Source organism: Lepus europaeus, chromosome 13 (genome assembly GCF_033115175.1).
Source record: "Lepus europaeus isolate LE1 chromosome 13, mLepTim1.pri, whole genome shotgun sequence".
Classification (NCBI taxonomy): domain Eukaryota; kingdom Metazoa; phylum Chordata; class Mammalia; order Lagomorpha; family Leporidae; genus Lepus; species Lepus europaeus.
Genome location: NC_084839.1, coordinates 85,140,050 through 85,153,476, shown reverse-complemented (window position 1 = coordinate 85,153,476; position 13,427 = coordinate 85,140,050). Strand labels below are relative to the sequence as shown.

At 50.5% G+C, this 13,427-nt stretch overlaps 1 protein-coding gene across 1 annotated transcript in view; it reads left to right on the top strand.

The window, feature by feature from the left end:
• ACOXL (acyl-CoA oxidase like) overlaps positions 1–13,427 on the top strand; it is a 347,688-nt gene that overhangs the window by 270,342 nt on the left and 63,919 nt on the right. The gene's annotated exons all lie outside the window — the stretch shown is intronic.

The following is a 13,427-nucleotide window of genomic DNA, read 5'->3' as shown; positions in this document are numbered from 1 at the left end:
GGACAAGTCCCAAAGCGTGCGAGCCCTCATGTACATTTAGGGCCCCAAGTACCCCCCAGGGCCTTGAAGCTTGTGCTAATTCAACCCCCAACTTGATGGGGGCACTAACCAGGTAACACCCACAAGGCCCAGTACTAAACCCATCAAGAACAGCTCACAGCCTGATGGTCCCATTGGCACTGGGCAGGGGTAGTTGGCAAACGCCGGTGCACTGCCCAGCGGCAGCTGTCCCTTGTGAATCAACAAAAGGGAGCTGTGGACAGACCCAATATGATGGGGCCATTGCCTGAAGAATTTTAAGTGTGAAAACTAGCTACCTAACTACCTCACCTAGCCCTCCAGTTAGCAAAAAAAAAAAAATGGGTTTAGCCTTTTAAAACCAGGGTTCTGAACTGGGAGTGATTCTGCCCTCCTGGGGACATTAGGGCAGTGTTTGGAGGTCGTGCTGGGTGTCACACCTGGGGGGCAGTGGTACTTGTGGGTGATGGTAGAAGCCAGGGACACTGTTAAATATCTGGTATGCACAAGCTGATTTCTCACAAAGATTCAGCCAGCCTGAATGTCAGCGTGGCTGAGACTGGAAAAACTTCAACATTCATTTTGTCCTCAAAAGACCAAAATGTCAATGTAAAAGGAACCCTTGAAAACCAGGTAAGGCCCGTAACAGAATCCCTTGAAATTATAGTTTAAACTCGAGCATGATGGCCCCTGCTACCTGGGAGAATGTAGGAAAAGGCCAGATGTTTGCTGTGTGGGAGTCTCTTTTGCTTTTTTTAAAGATTTTATTTATTTATTTGAAAGTCAGAGTTACACAGAGAGAGAGGAGAGGCAGAGAGAGAGAGAGAGAGGTCTTCCATCCGATGGTTCATTACCCAACTGGCTTCAATGGCTGGAGCTGCACTGATCTGAAGCCAGGAGCCAGGAGCTTCTTCTGGGTTTCCCACATGGGTGCAGGGGTCCAAGGACTTGGGCCATCTTCCACTGCTTTCCGGGTCACAGCAGAGAGCTGGATAGGAAGTGGAGCAGCTGGGACTAGAACCAGCGCCCATATGGGATGCCGGCACTGCAGGCAGTGGCTTTACCCGCTACGCCACAGCACTGGCCCCTGCTTTTTATTTTTAAAAGATGTATTTATTTATTTCAAAGGTAGGCTTACAAAGTGAGAGGAAGAGACAGAGAGAAAGAGAGTTGCCTTCCACTGGTTCACTTTCAAATGATTGCAAAGCCAGGGCTGGGCCAGGCTGAAACCAGGGACAGAAGCTCCATCCAGCTTCCCCACCTGGGTGGCAGAGGCCCAAGCACTTGGGCCGTCTTCAGCTGCTTCCCAGGCACAATAGCAGGGAGCTGGGTCAGAAGCGGAACAGCCAGGACTCAAACCGGCACTCATATGAGATGCCAGCATTACAGGTGGCAGCTGAACCCACTGTGCCACAACACTGGATCCTGTAGAGGGTTTTCTGCCATACAGCTGACCCAGAGAGGGCAGGGCTGGATTTGGTCAGCAACATAGCTGGGGTCTTGGCTCCTATCTGGGGATAGAATTCTCGATGAAGTCCATCACGGAGCAGGGCACGTGTTATGCCCAGAAGTCCAGGAGTGCCTACATCCCACCCAGCCTCCCAGTCCGCCTGCGATCCTCCTTCCCCAATCAGTTCCAAAGGAACAAGGTGCCATGCTGTGATGGGCCACTTAACCAAGCTGTGGGAACGCCTGGCACGCTCTCTAACAGCTCTAAGGAGAGCCGGGTGATGTGAGTGGTTGGGGCTCAGATTGGTGTCTTATATCTCCCTAAAGAGCAGCTCTTGGGACCTCGTGTCTTGGGTGAGCCTGAAGACACAGGGCTGGAGCAAGTTTCTTGTGGGTACAGGACATAGGAACCCCACAGGAGCACCAACCCAGGGGCCAGTCTTTTCACGCGAGGACCACATCCCGTACTGACCACAGTAACGTTAGCATCCCTGATTCTGAGGGGCCTCTGCTTTGTGCTCCCTGGACCCCACGGGAAGGCGTGAGGACAGGGAGCAGGAGGATCAAGGACAGGGCAGAAGTCCCCTCCCTTACAGTCATGGAGGAGCAGAGTGGGTCCCCTCAGCTGTAGATACAGAAATTACGATTTATCTGCACACTCACAGGGTATCAGACTCAAGGAAATTGACTCATCTTAACTCAAAACAGACTGATTAAAGACCAGAACGACAATTTATTTGTCACACATCAAAATCCAACTGTTGGCTCTTGGAGACTCACTTCATCTCTTCTATAGGAAAAGTCTCCATAAAAGAGGAGACATCAAAAGTGGGAGGAGCTGGCGTTGTGGCACAGCGGGTTGGGCTACCCAATGGTATGCCAGCATCCCATATCAGAGTGCTGCTTCAAGTCCCAGCTGCTCTGCTTCCAATACAGCTCCCTGCCAATGAACCTGGGAAAGCGGTGGAAGATGGCCCAAGTACTTGGGCCTCTGCGTCTACAAGGGAGACCAGGAACAGTTCTAGGCTCCTGGCTTTGACCTAGACCAGATCTGACTGTTGTGGCCAGGATGGACTGTGTGTGTGTGTGTGTGTGTGTATATGTATGTGTCACTCTGCCTTTTTGTCACTCTTTCTTTTAAATTAAATGCAATAGATATTTTTTAAAGTTTATAAAAATTGAATTAAAAGAAGTTCACTTGGGTGCAAAAATATTTTAAATCCTCGCCTATGGGGGTTTTCCAAAAGTTGGCAGAACATGCACATTACAAAGAAATTATGCATAGATGTAAAAAAATAATTTTGCACCAAGATAAATTACTTTTTCATTCCATGTTCCCACGGATGTTTTGAAATACTAGTGTAGAGCTAAATTCTAATGAGGAGGTTGTACTGCCCGGACAGCTCTTGCCCTCGGGCCTGACTAGGGAGCTATCATTCACTGTGACCGCCTCTGGATCCTGAGACCGCAAGGCCCGTCTGCTTCCCTGACCCCCTAGGTGCCCTGCGCACCAGCCTCACTTTGTACAGAAGCCTGCAAACCACGCATCTTCCATTGGTGCCTGCTTTCTCTGACTGCAAACATGAGGGAGTCTTCAAAAAGTTCATGGAGAGTGCAAAAAAAAAAAAAAATTCTGCACCCAAATGTACTTATCCTTTAATTCCCCTTTGCATGAGGATCAATTACATGGACTCCAGGGGAAAGCGTCTCAACTTTCAGAGGTGCGATTCAGTTTGAAAAGAGGGGTCAACTCACTGGCTGGCTGAATCATAAGCAACGGGACAGTGCGCCTTGGGCCACTCAGCTGGCTGTGGACAGCAGAACCGAGCCTGGCATAGGCTGAGGGATGCAGGCTCTGTGGTCAAGTTAGCCGGGTTTGGAGCCTGGCTTTGTGTGACGATGAATCAGTCACTCCTCTGAGCTCCAGTTTCCTCCCCATTCTTACGCTGTGCACAGCCTGGCATCACCTTGTGGGGCCATGGGAAAGATTAAGTGAGACGATGCTCCCAAGTCCTTACCTTAGCGTCTGCTTCATCACTAGTGTTCCATAAAGCCATGTTAGTACTGCGAATCACTGCTCTCTGGAAACCTTGGTTCCCATAACCAAAGTAAAACATGCAGGCCCGTGTTCATTAAAAGGGAGAAAAGAGGAAGGTGCAGTAGGGTAAGTGTCAGTACACGAGATCTGAACCTCAGAAGGAAAGGCCAAGGTCTTGATGTCACTATAGCAGGGAGGAAATCTAAATGCAGACAGAATCTTTTGTAGGTTAGTCACTAGAGCAGCAAAAAGCGACTATTTTCAGGAAGATGGCCTCAGGTTCAATGTCAGATGGAGAGGGTTTGGGTGTATAAAGTAGCGTGGGAAGAAGCATAAGAACCAGTCCAATGACTACACTTAGAAAGGCCCAGAATGTTTCAAAACAGCAAACTCCATCTATGATGAGGAGGTCTGTCTGGACGCAGACGGGGTCTTACCGATAAGAATGCATGGAGCATGCCCTGGCCAGGAAAACTTTAGTCACCGGGCTGTTGCCTTCACGCACAGAGGTCCCCAGGGGCCGGGAGCAGGCGTGGAAGGAGCCCATCTGTGTTCAGTGACCAGGCCCAGATGTGGCCTTCAGAGACTTTCAAAGCAAGGTCAGCCTGCAGTACACAGGGGAAAATGAACTGCAAATCCAGCCGCGTTTATTAGGAACAAATGGAGAAAGCCTTCTGGCGTCCGTGTCTGTGTGTCACCTGAAGGCTGGGGAAAACCATGTTTGAAATAAAAATGTGAAGCGGTCTCTAGTGGTTTCTGTAGTGGGATGTAACCGTTACAATGATGAATTGATATTTTTCTGTGATGCATATTTTTATCTTGCCCTAGAAATAGCAGTTCTGACACATGGTTCTGTCTGAACCCCTCGGGGCAGACTGATTCCTAAACTCAAAAGAAGAAACTAAGCACTTTTATTAAATTACATCCACCCTTGTGCAGCTCAGTGCAGAACTGTCTGCTGCTTCTCTCATTGTCAAAGTTGGCAAGTAGCTCTCATTATGCAGCGGGAAGTCTCTTTCCTGGTTCTTAATAAAGTGACTAATAATTGAGAGTGTTTCCATGAAGAACAAGTTGTAATTATAATTAGAATATATAATTGTGTGGATTTCTGCCTGTTGAGGATTAATTTCAGACTCCTCTCAAGGATACACTTGTTTTGAAACAGGACTTTCTTTGTTCATGAGAACAGGATCACATGCATTATTAAAGCATTATTTTTGCATTTTATCCATTAGTGCTTGTTTCAGTATGCCTCCTGGGATCAGCATTTTCCTTCCAGTTGTTAATGGGGTTATTCTTTATACACACGGCTCTCACCTTGCTATCGTGCAAGCTTTGGCGTTCATCTTCCAGGAGATTATGGTAATAGACGCACCACCTCCTCCAGTGTGCATTGCAATGTGCAGACTCAGGGAGAGAAAAACGCTACAGCTTTAGCCAGAAGTCCTGTGTGCATCTGGGTACCTGTGGTTCCCATGTCCCGTTCCCCTCAACTCTAGATGTCACCCGAGGCCGTGGCTCCCCTCAGCTGAAGGGCGAGCCTGTCCTGGAGTGGAACCAGCAGTCACAAGTTGGCTCCTGTCATTCTCTGAGTAACGGTTTTCTGCCGTGCTGTTTTGCCATTGCTGGAGGTTGGGTATGGGAGGGTGGGAAAAGAAAAAGAGCAGCAGAGAGACCGTGTCGGCTCTGAAACCCTGCGTGCTTCTTCCCACAGGTTCCCGGCTGCTGGCGGGATGAGCTTTAGGGGGATCTCAGTGTGGCCCCGTGTAGGTGTTCTGAGAGGGGAAGGGAAACCCCACCCCCGACCTCTGTCCATCTAGCACCCACTCACGTCCTGTGTGGGTGGTGGAAGCAGGCAATGGTGTTGGGAGCTGAGGATGGCCAGACACCCTCCCCGTCGTGTCTGGGAAGACCCGGTGTCTTGGAGGCTCCAGCACCGGGAAAGAGAAGGAATGGCCTAGCTTAGCTTTCCTTACCCCAGTCTCACGGCTGAATCCCAGGACTACAGTCAAAAGGCACATCTGGGGACAAAGGGTCCTCATTTCTCAGGTACAACAGGGCCAGGGCAGCTGGGTGGATGGCTCTCTAAAATATATGTGTTTATTTACTTGGGAGAGATGGAGAGACAAACAGCTCCCACCTACTATTTCACTCCTCAATACCTGTAGTGGCTGGGGCTGGACCAAGGCTGAAGCTGGGAGCCAGGAACTCAATTCAAATCTTCCAGGAGTAGAAAGCTGAAATTGGAAGCAAAACTGGGGCTTGAACCCAGGTACTCTGATGCGGGACACAGGTATCCTCACAGGCGTCTCAACCGCCAGGCCAGATGCCCACCCTCCCCCACCCCCCACCCCCAGGCAGACATTTTCCAGAATCCTGGGACTTCAGGTCTCTGATGCTCAATGCTGAGAAATCCAGGAGGTGGCAGTGTGGGGCGGGGTGGGGAGGGGGAGAAGAAAGTGAGTACCTGCCTTCCCCCTGCACCTGCACAGTAGTGCCTGGTGGAGAGTGCTGAAGGCAGGGCCGAGTGGGAGCCGAGAGGGGTGCTCGGAAACAGCCGCTCTAAGTACAGCTGTGCTGCATAGGGACATTCCACCAACAAGCAGTCTTGTAAGATTGTAACTACCTGATGACATCACGGTGGGCAATGATGACATCATACGTCGGGCGATGATGCTGTGAACTCGCCGACTGCATAGCACAGGCAGTTATCACGTGATCCTTGATCGTGACAGTGAACAGCCATGTTGCTGGTTTATAGATTTACTATACTGCACTTCCGATGGTTACGTTAGTGTGCCCCCTTTCTACTTGTTAAAAAAGTCAGTTGACCGTGAGACGGTCTGCAGTGTTGTGCCGGCAGCAGCCTCCCACATCTCATGTTCATGGCGTCTCTCGATTGCATCAGGGGGTCACGTGGAATGGCTGACCTGTCCCCGGGGGTCTGTGCAGGCCCACTCCACGGGGCTCACACAATGACTGAGTCGCCAACAATGCAGTTCCCAGCATGTGTCCCCATTGTTTAGCGATGCATGGTGGAGGAGCAGGGCGTACTTTATGCTGACTTAAAGAATGGCTCTTTATTAAAAAAAAAAAAAAAAAAAAAAACTTGTTTGGCCGAACTTGAATCATTACACTCTGTGAAAACTTACCAGAGCATGCAGTCTTGCTAAATTTTTTTAATTACTGATATTCTGTCTGCCACCTTTATTTTATTTTTTAAGATTCATTCGTTTATTTGAGAGGTAGAGTTAAAGAGAGAGGAGAGACAGAGAGACAGAGGGAGAGGTCTTCCACCCACTGTTTCACTCCCCAAATAGCCACAACAGCTGGAGCTGGACCGCTCTGAAGCCAGGAGCCAGGAGCTTCTTCCAGGTCTCCCATGTGGGTGCAGGGGCCCAAGCACTTGGGCCATCTTCTGCTGCTTTCCCAGACCATAGCAGAGAGCTAGATCAGAAGAGGAGCAACCGGGACTCTAACCAGGGCCCATATGGAGGCCTAACAGGTGGAGGCCTAGCCTACTGTGCTAAAACCCAACTTGGGTTTAATTTTGTGCCTCATCAACAAACAGATACTAGAAAGGAGCTAGTTTAAGATTGCAAACTGGGGCCAGCATTGTGGCTCAGTGGGTTAGGCTGCAGCTTGTGATGGGACTTCCCAAACCTGAGCACTCCACTTCCAATTCAGCTTCCTGCTAAGGCGCCTGGGAAAGCAGCAGAAGATGGCCCACATCCTTGGGCCCCTGCACCCACATGGGAGACCCAGACAAAGCTCCTGGATCCTGGCTTCTGATTGGCCCAGCTCTGGCTATTGCAGCCATTTGGGGTGTGAAACCAGCAGATGGAAGACCTCTTTCTCGCTCTGTTTCTCCCTCTCCCTGTTATTTTATCTTTCAAATAAATAAGTCTTAAAAAACAAACGAATAAACAAACAAACAAAAAAGGAATGCAAACCACCCAGCATTGCACCACTTTCCTAGGCATCCCTGACCTGCAGTGTTGCAGTGAGTCTAATGTCAGGCAGGTGGCATCTGTCAGTCATCACCATCTCCCCATAGCTATGTACTTGAACTTGAAGTCTGGATCAGCAGGATCCTAAGACCCAAGTGCTGTGTTCTTAAGGGTCCTCACACTCCCATGTCTGGAAGACAGAGCCCCCTGGGAGCCCTCGTCTCCCCCAGCACAGGGAGCTGTCCCTGGAGAGCACTGTCTTTAGACCCTCTGCTACCTCTCCTTAAAGGAGGTGACCACTTATGCCTCTGTTGCCCAGGGCAGAGGGAGAAGAAGGGAAAATGCAGAGTCCATCTCCTGAGGGATCTGTGTCTTGTGGAGGACTGAGGGGGACAGAATGTCCCTGCTGGGCCTGCTGAGGCCACCCGTAAGCGTCACAGCCGTCTCCATCTACGCAGGGAAGCCAGGCTGTAACTTCACAAAACTGAGACAAGGAACTCAGTTCTGCCTGGGCTCACCATGGAGGTAAGCTGCAGGCTGGGCTCAGCCCTGGCGCTGGCTAACCCCAAAGCTTTGCTCAGACGGGCTTTTTGGGCATCAGGGCACTCCCCAGCCTGTACGTGCTTCATCTCCTATGGATGAATAGTGGAGATCAGCAGTTCCAGCCATCTCGGACTTTTGGAGGGTGTCTTTCTGTGCCTGTTCAACACACACTCTCCTGTATTAAAGCTGGCACTCACTGCTGATCAGCAGTCTCCCTGGGTCTGCTTCTGAATGATGCTTCCCATTTTATTCTATCTCTTGGGTTTCTATGAGGATTAAATGAAGCAAACAGCCATGGAGAAGCACAAAGCCATACTCAGTGGTCCCCCTGATCTGCCAATTTGTTCCCAACGTTTCAGTTATCCATGGCCAAGTGAGGTCCAAAAATATTAAATTGGAGTCTCAGAAAGAAGCAATTCATAGGTTTTAAATAACATTTACTATGGTATGTTGTTGGAATTATTCTCTTTTACTCATTATTTATTATCATTGTGGATCTCTTGCGGAGCCTAATTGGCAAGGTCAGCATTAGCATAGGGATGAGTGTACAGGAGCAAACATGGCGGATGCACGGCTGGGTACCCTCTGAGTTGTCAGGCTTCCACTGGCGGGGGGACTATTCTGATAGTGAGGGAGCTAGCACAGTAAGCCCTGTGCATCATGGTATGGACAAAGTCACTCTAATCCCCACCAAAGTAAAGAGGAAGGAACTACTGCCTTTGCGCTGGAAGAAACTGAGGCCAGGAGCAGTTAAGAAGGCTGACTAAGGTCACACAGCCGGAAGGGAAGGAGGGGAAATTCAGGCCCAGCAGACAGCAAGGCTCATGGTGCTCTGGACCTGCATCTGGTGGCCAGCAGCACTCAAAGGGCAGGAAGAAGCAGTCCCCCCACTGGTCAAATGTGTTTTTGTGCCTTTGTTTTCCGTTGCAGACCTGCAAAATCGTACCTTGTAGGATGTACTAGAGAACCGGTCGCAGTCTCAGCTGACTTTGCATCTTCTGACACCTAAGGAGTTTCAAAATAAGGCGAAATTTGTACCACGCTGGTGAGGGAGAGTAACACAAAGAGTAAAAAAAAAACAAAGTCAGTTTGTCCCAAGTGACTTCATAGGGTGAGTTTTCCATTACACAAGAGGGTTAGGAATATGACCTTCTACGCTAAGAACCAAAACAGAAGCATAGAAACTATTGTCTTATCCTAACAACCTAGGTACAATCGCATACTTAAAAAAATCATTCTATACCATGTACTGTAACATTAAACATATTTGCAATAAACATACATTTAAATTTAGGTTTTAAAGGACAGCATGTTCTAATCTCACAAAACATTTAGCAAATAACCTTTGAGTTCACATGAGCCACCCACACAAAAACCAAAATGAACTACAAGGAAAAAAAAAAAAACAGAAAATGCAACCGTCTGTTGACAACCAGATTTTCTTTCAGCTCTTTGAGTTTTTTGTCTATAAATAATCTGTATGTTTCAAATGGGACCGTTTTCTTTAAAGGTGCCTTCTGGCGTGTTCTCACTTCAGCGTGTCTTAAAAACAAAAATCCAAGGTGTAAATCATGGGCACTATTGGGTTCTGGAGGGCAGCTCTTGAAGAGCTGGGCTTTTTAGATAACAGAAGTGTCCACATGAAGCATTAAGATGATGTATTCTTTCTTCAGAGCATCTGTTTGTCTTTTGTGAAATCTCAAGCTTGATAAATCACCAGAGATAAAAACATCATTTTTAACCCATCATAGATCCCAAAGGCCCGCAGGAAAAATAATGCTGTGTCTTCTGTCCATGAATTTACCTCTCTCTCGCTTATGACTTGGGAGATTTTATTTGCAGAGAAAACACAATGGTCCACTAACTTGAAAACGATGGCTTTTACACAGAAACGTGAGAACTGAAAAGAGAAGCAGTTGTCCTTGGATAGAATCATTTAATGAGTTTTGGAATCTGCATCCAGTGGCACAGAACATTAGGGAAAATAACTCCAGGATTGGCTGGTGGTCAGGCTTTCTCCCGGACCTCACCTCCATGCACTGACACCAAGAACCCCTCAGCTGGGGAGGGGGGTTACTGCATATCAGTGGACACTGGGGAGGCTGTCTCTTGAATTTTTATTATATTTTGACCCTGGAAAATCACTGAGATACTCTCTCTTAAATGGCAGCATGGAAAATAGAGAAATTCCCATAGGTTTTTATAATTACAGATAAAGAGATTTTGTGTCCAAGCCTGCTCCAAAAAACATTTGTAGCCGATGTGACTTCTCACCCCGTCTTACCATAAACCAGAGCTTCTGAGTGCAGGAACCAGAGAAGTAAGGCAGTTGAGAAGACACATCAGGACAGAACAACAGCTTTTGAAAAAGTCCCAAATAGCTGTTTCTGGGCCTGTAGAACAATTTCTGGGTGCAATGACTATTAGGGTGCTCCCTGTGTGCATATTTTGTTGTTTCGCAGTCCTGAGCAGTTTGAGATCAATTTCATGCACACCATTCCAGGCTGTGGGCATGCAGTTGAGGTTTTCTGATAACTGCGATGAAGGGCCACTTTAAGCAGACACCCACAGTCTGTCCTAAGCAGCAGAGGTGCCCAAAGTCTCAGCTGCACAGGACCGGAGGCGGCTGTGAGCCACTGACCACGGTTCACTCTGTTCTCTCCTCCTGCAAGAGGCATGCAAACCCCGCTGGTCCTGGGGACGGGAGCCAGGGTGTTGACTCAGACTATGCAGCCGAGGTGTCCTGGGGAAGTGGAGACCTGCCATGTGTCTCCTCAGTGCCAGCTGCTGCACCAAGAGGGAGCTTTTCAACTACTATCTCCCCCTAACCCTCACCAACCCGAATCCAGCTTCTACTGCATGGGCCTTGGGAAGGTTCCCACATGGCACCCCTTTCTTCCCTCCCACATTCACCATCCACATCCAACCTGCATTTGCTAAAGGCTTACCATGTGCCAGGGACCGGGCAAAGCTGTGGGGATGAAAGATCCAGGAGGAGAGGGGCCCCGGTTAGAGCTGGGAAGAGAACCGTGCTAGGCCACAGCAACAGGAGAGCACGAGAGGGGCATAGGTGGTTGTGGGAGCGCCTGGTGCAGGTGGTTCCCCACGGAGTTCCAGGCTGGGCAAGATGCATTCAAAGGCCTTGCCATTTGAGGGACAGGAAGACGGCTCTGCTTGCACAACCAGCAGAAGGAGGAGCAGGAAGGAGGCGTGGGGTGCACCTGCGAGGCCTCGAGAGTGACCGGAGTGGAAGCATGAGTGCACTAGAAAAGCCAAAAGTGAGGAAAGGGTGAAGCCACAGGAGAGAACCAAATGTGGCTGGGCCTTGTGCAGCAGGCAGACAACGTGTTGTGGGTGTAGCTGAGAAGCCCACAGGGCTCGAGACGGCCAAGTGCAGCACAGCAGAGTTAAGCGGAGAGGTGGGAAATCCAAGTGCGAAGTAGAAAATCAAGGTCAAGGCCATGAACCAGGCCACTGCCCATAGCTGACAGTGTCTCCCTGATTCAAGTGCTACCACTCTGGGCTCTCTCCTAGTGCTCCGGGGGACATGCTGGTGGTGGCTGAGTTCCATTTCAGTGTCACTCCCCAGTCATCTTTCCAGAGGGATCTGCAGGGGGTCGAGGCAGTCCCATGGGCAAGGCTCTCTCTGGCTGGTGGTGATGACCCTGGGGAGAAGATGTGGTGACAGAGGCCCCAGGGAGCTGGGGCCATGACAAATGAGTGAGTGATGCCCTGTTCACCTGAGGGCTGGCAGCCTCCCTGCTTGTTGGGAGGGGGGGGGGGGTCTGTGGGTTTCAGAGAGGGAACTAGGTTGGCTGTGCTAGGCTGAGAGGACTCTGTTAGGGGACAGGTGGCTTTGTGCCTCCATGAAAGCCCACAGGTGGCTCCTCTTAGCAATCAGCTCTGAGAGCAAGACCCTTAAGGAGAGGCACGAGTGTCTGGGGTGTGCAGCGCCCCTCTGACACAGAGGAAGCTGCTTCTCTCCCCAGGTTCAGAATGCTGCACACTGGGTTGAGCCCCTCCGTAAGCCCCCATACCCCCACTTTGGGATCTGCCCGCAGCTAGGACTTGGCAGGCAGTTAGCCACACTGAGCTGTCATGGCTCCGACCAGGGTCAAGGCTTCCAGGACGTCAGGGAGACCCCGATACTGTTCCCATCTGGGAGACTGGCCAAGCTGGCATTTTGCCAGGAGGAGAAGCCTCTAATCATCACTCTCTCTCCTCAGAGATTTCGAAGGAGCAGGGGAAACATACTTGTCTGTTTGCTTACAACATGTTCAATGCCGCCTCTCACAAGACTCTGGGCTCAGAGCTTCAGGGCCACGTGACCCTTTCTACTCTGATGGAGGGGCTAAGATGTGGACATGGGTTCCTCCCAAATGTGGAACATGACAAGCCCGTGAGAGTGCAGGGTGCTGGCACCTGTCGCACCACCCCCAGACGGCTGCAGAAGAGCCCCAGTGTCCTGGGTCTCTCTTTTTTTTAAAGGATTTATTTATTTACTTGAAAGGCAGAGTTACAGAGAGGCAGAGGCAGAGTGAGAGCTAGAGAAAGAGAGAGAGAGAGAGGTCTTCCATCTGCTGGCTCACTCCCCCAGATGGCTGCAATGGCCAGAGCTGCGCTGATCCGAAGCCAGGAGCCAGGAGCTTCTTCTGGGTCTCCCACGTGGGCCATCTTCTACTGCTTTCCCAGGCTACAGCAGAGAGCTGGATTGGAAGTAGAACAGCTGGGACTCGAACCGGAGCCCATATGGGATGCTGGCACTGCAGGCGGCGGCTTTACTCGCTACGCCCCAGCACCGGCCCCTAAGGTCCTGGGTCTAGAAGTATCACTGGGACCCCAAAGTTGGCCACAGTGTGCTCGAAGGCAGAGGTGACAGAGTGAAGGGCTTGTCTTGGGAACGGCACCTGGCCTGCGGTGTCAGAGGGGAGAGCAGGGGAGAGGCCAGGAGACTATCTTAAAAGAATGCGCCTGGAAGAGCGGCCACGGTGGGTGTGGGGTGTGCTGATGCCACGTTCATGGGCTTGGCCTCTGCTGGGCTGGGCTGGGGGCACACCCAGGAAGGGGCAAAGCTCTGGAGTGACCTTCACACACACACACACACACACACACCGGCTCCCCAGGGGAAATTCTCCTGGCCTCAGGGCACCTGGTACTCTCGGGGAGGAGACCCAGGGCAGGGGTGAGCAAAACCCGTGGGCGTGAGCAGCGAGGCTGAGGGCAGACCCGCACGGAGGTGGTGGTGATGAGACCAATAGAGGCTTTGCCCTCGAGAAGTGCTGAGACTCCAGGACTGGGGGAAGGACATGCATTGAGACTCAGTCATAGACCAAGGACTTATGTGCCGGAAAAGAATCCCGCTTATTCCTGTGGGCTTCAAGACCTGAGGACGAGAGGGGAGGGCCACACGTACAGTGCTCTGCCACTCC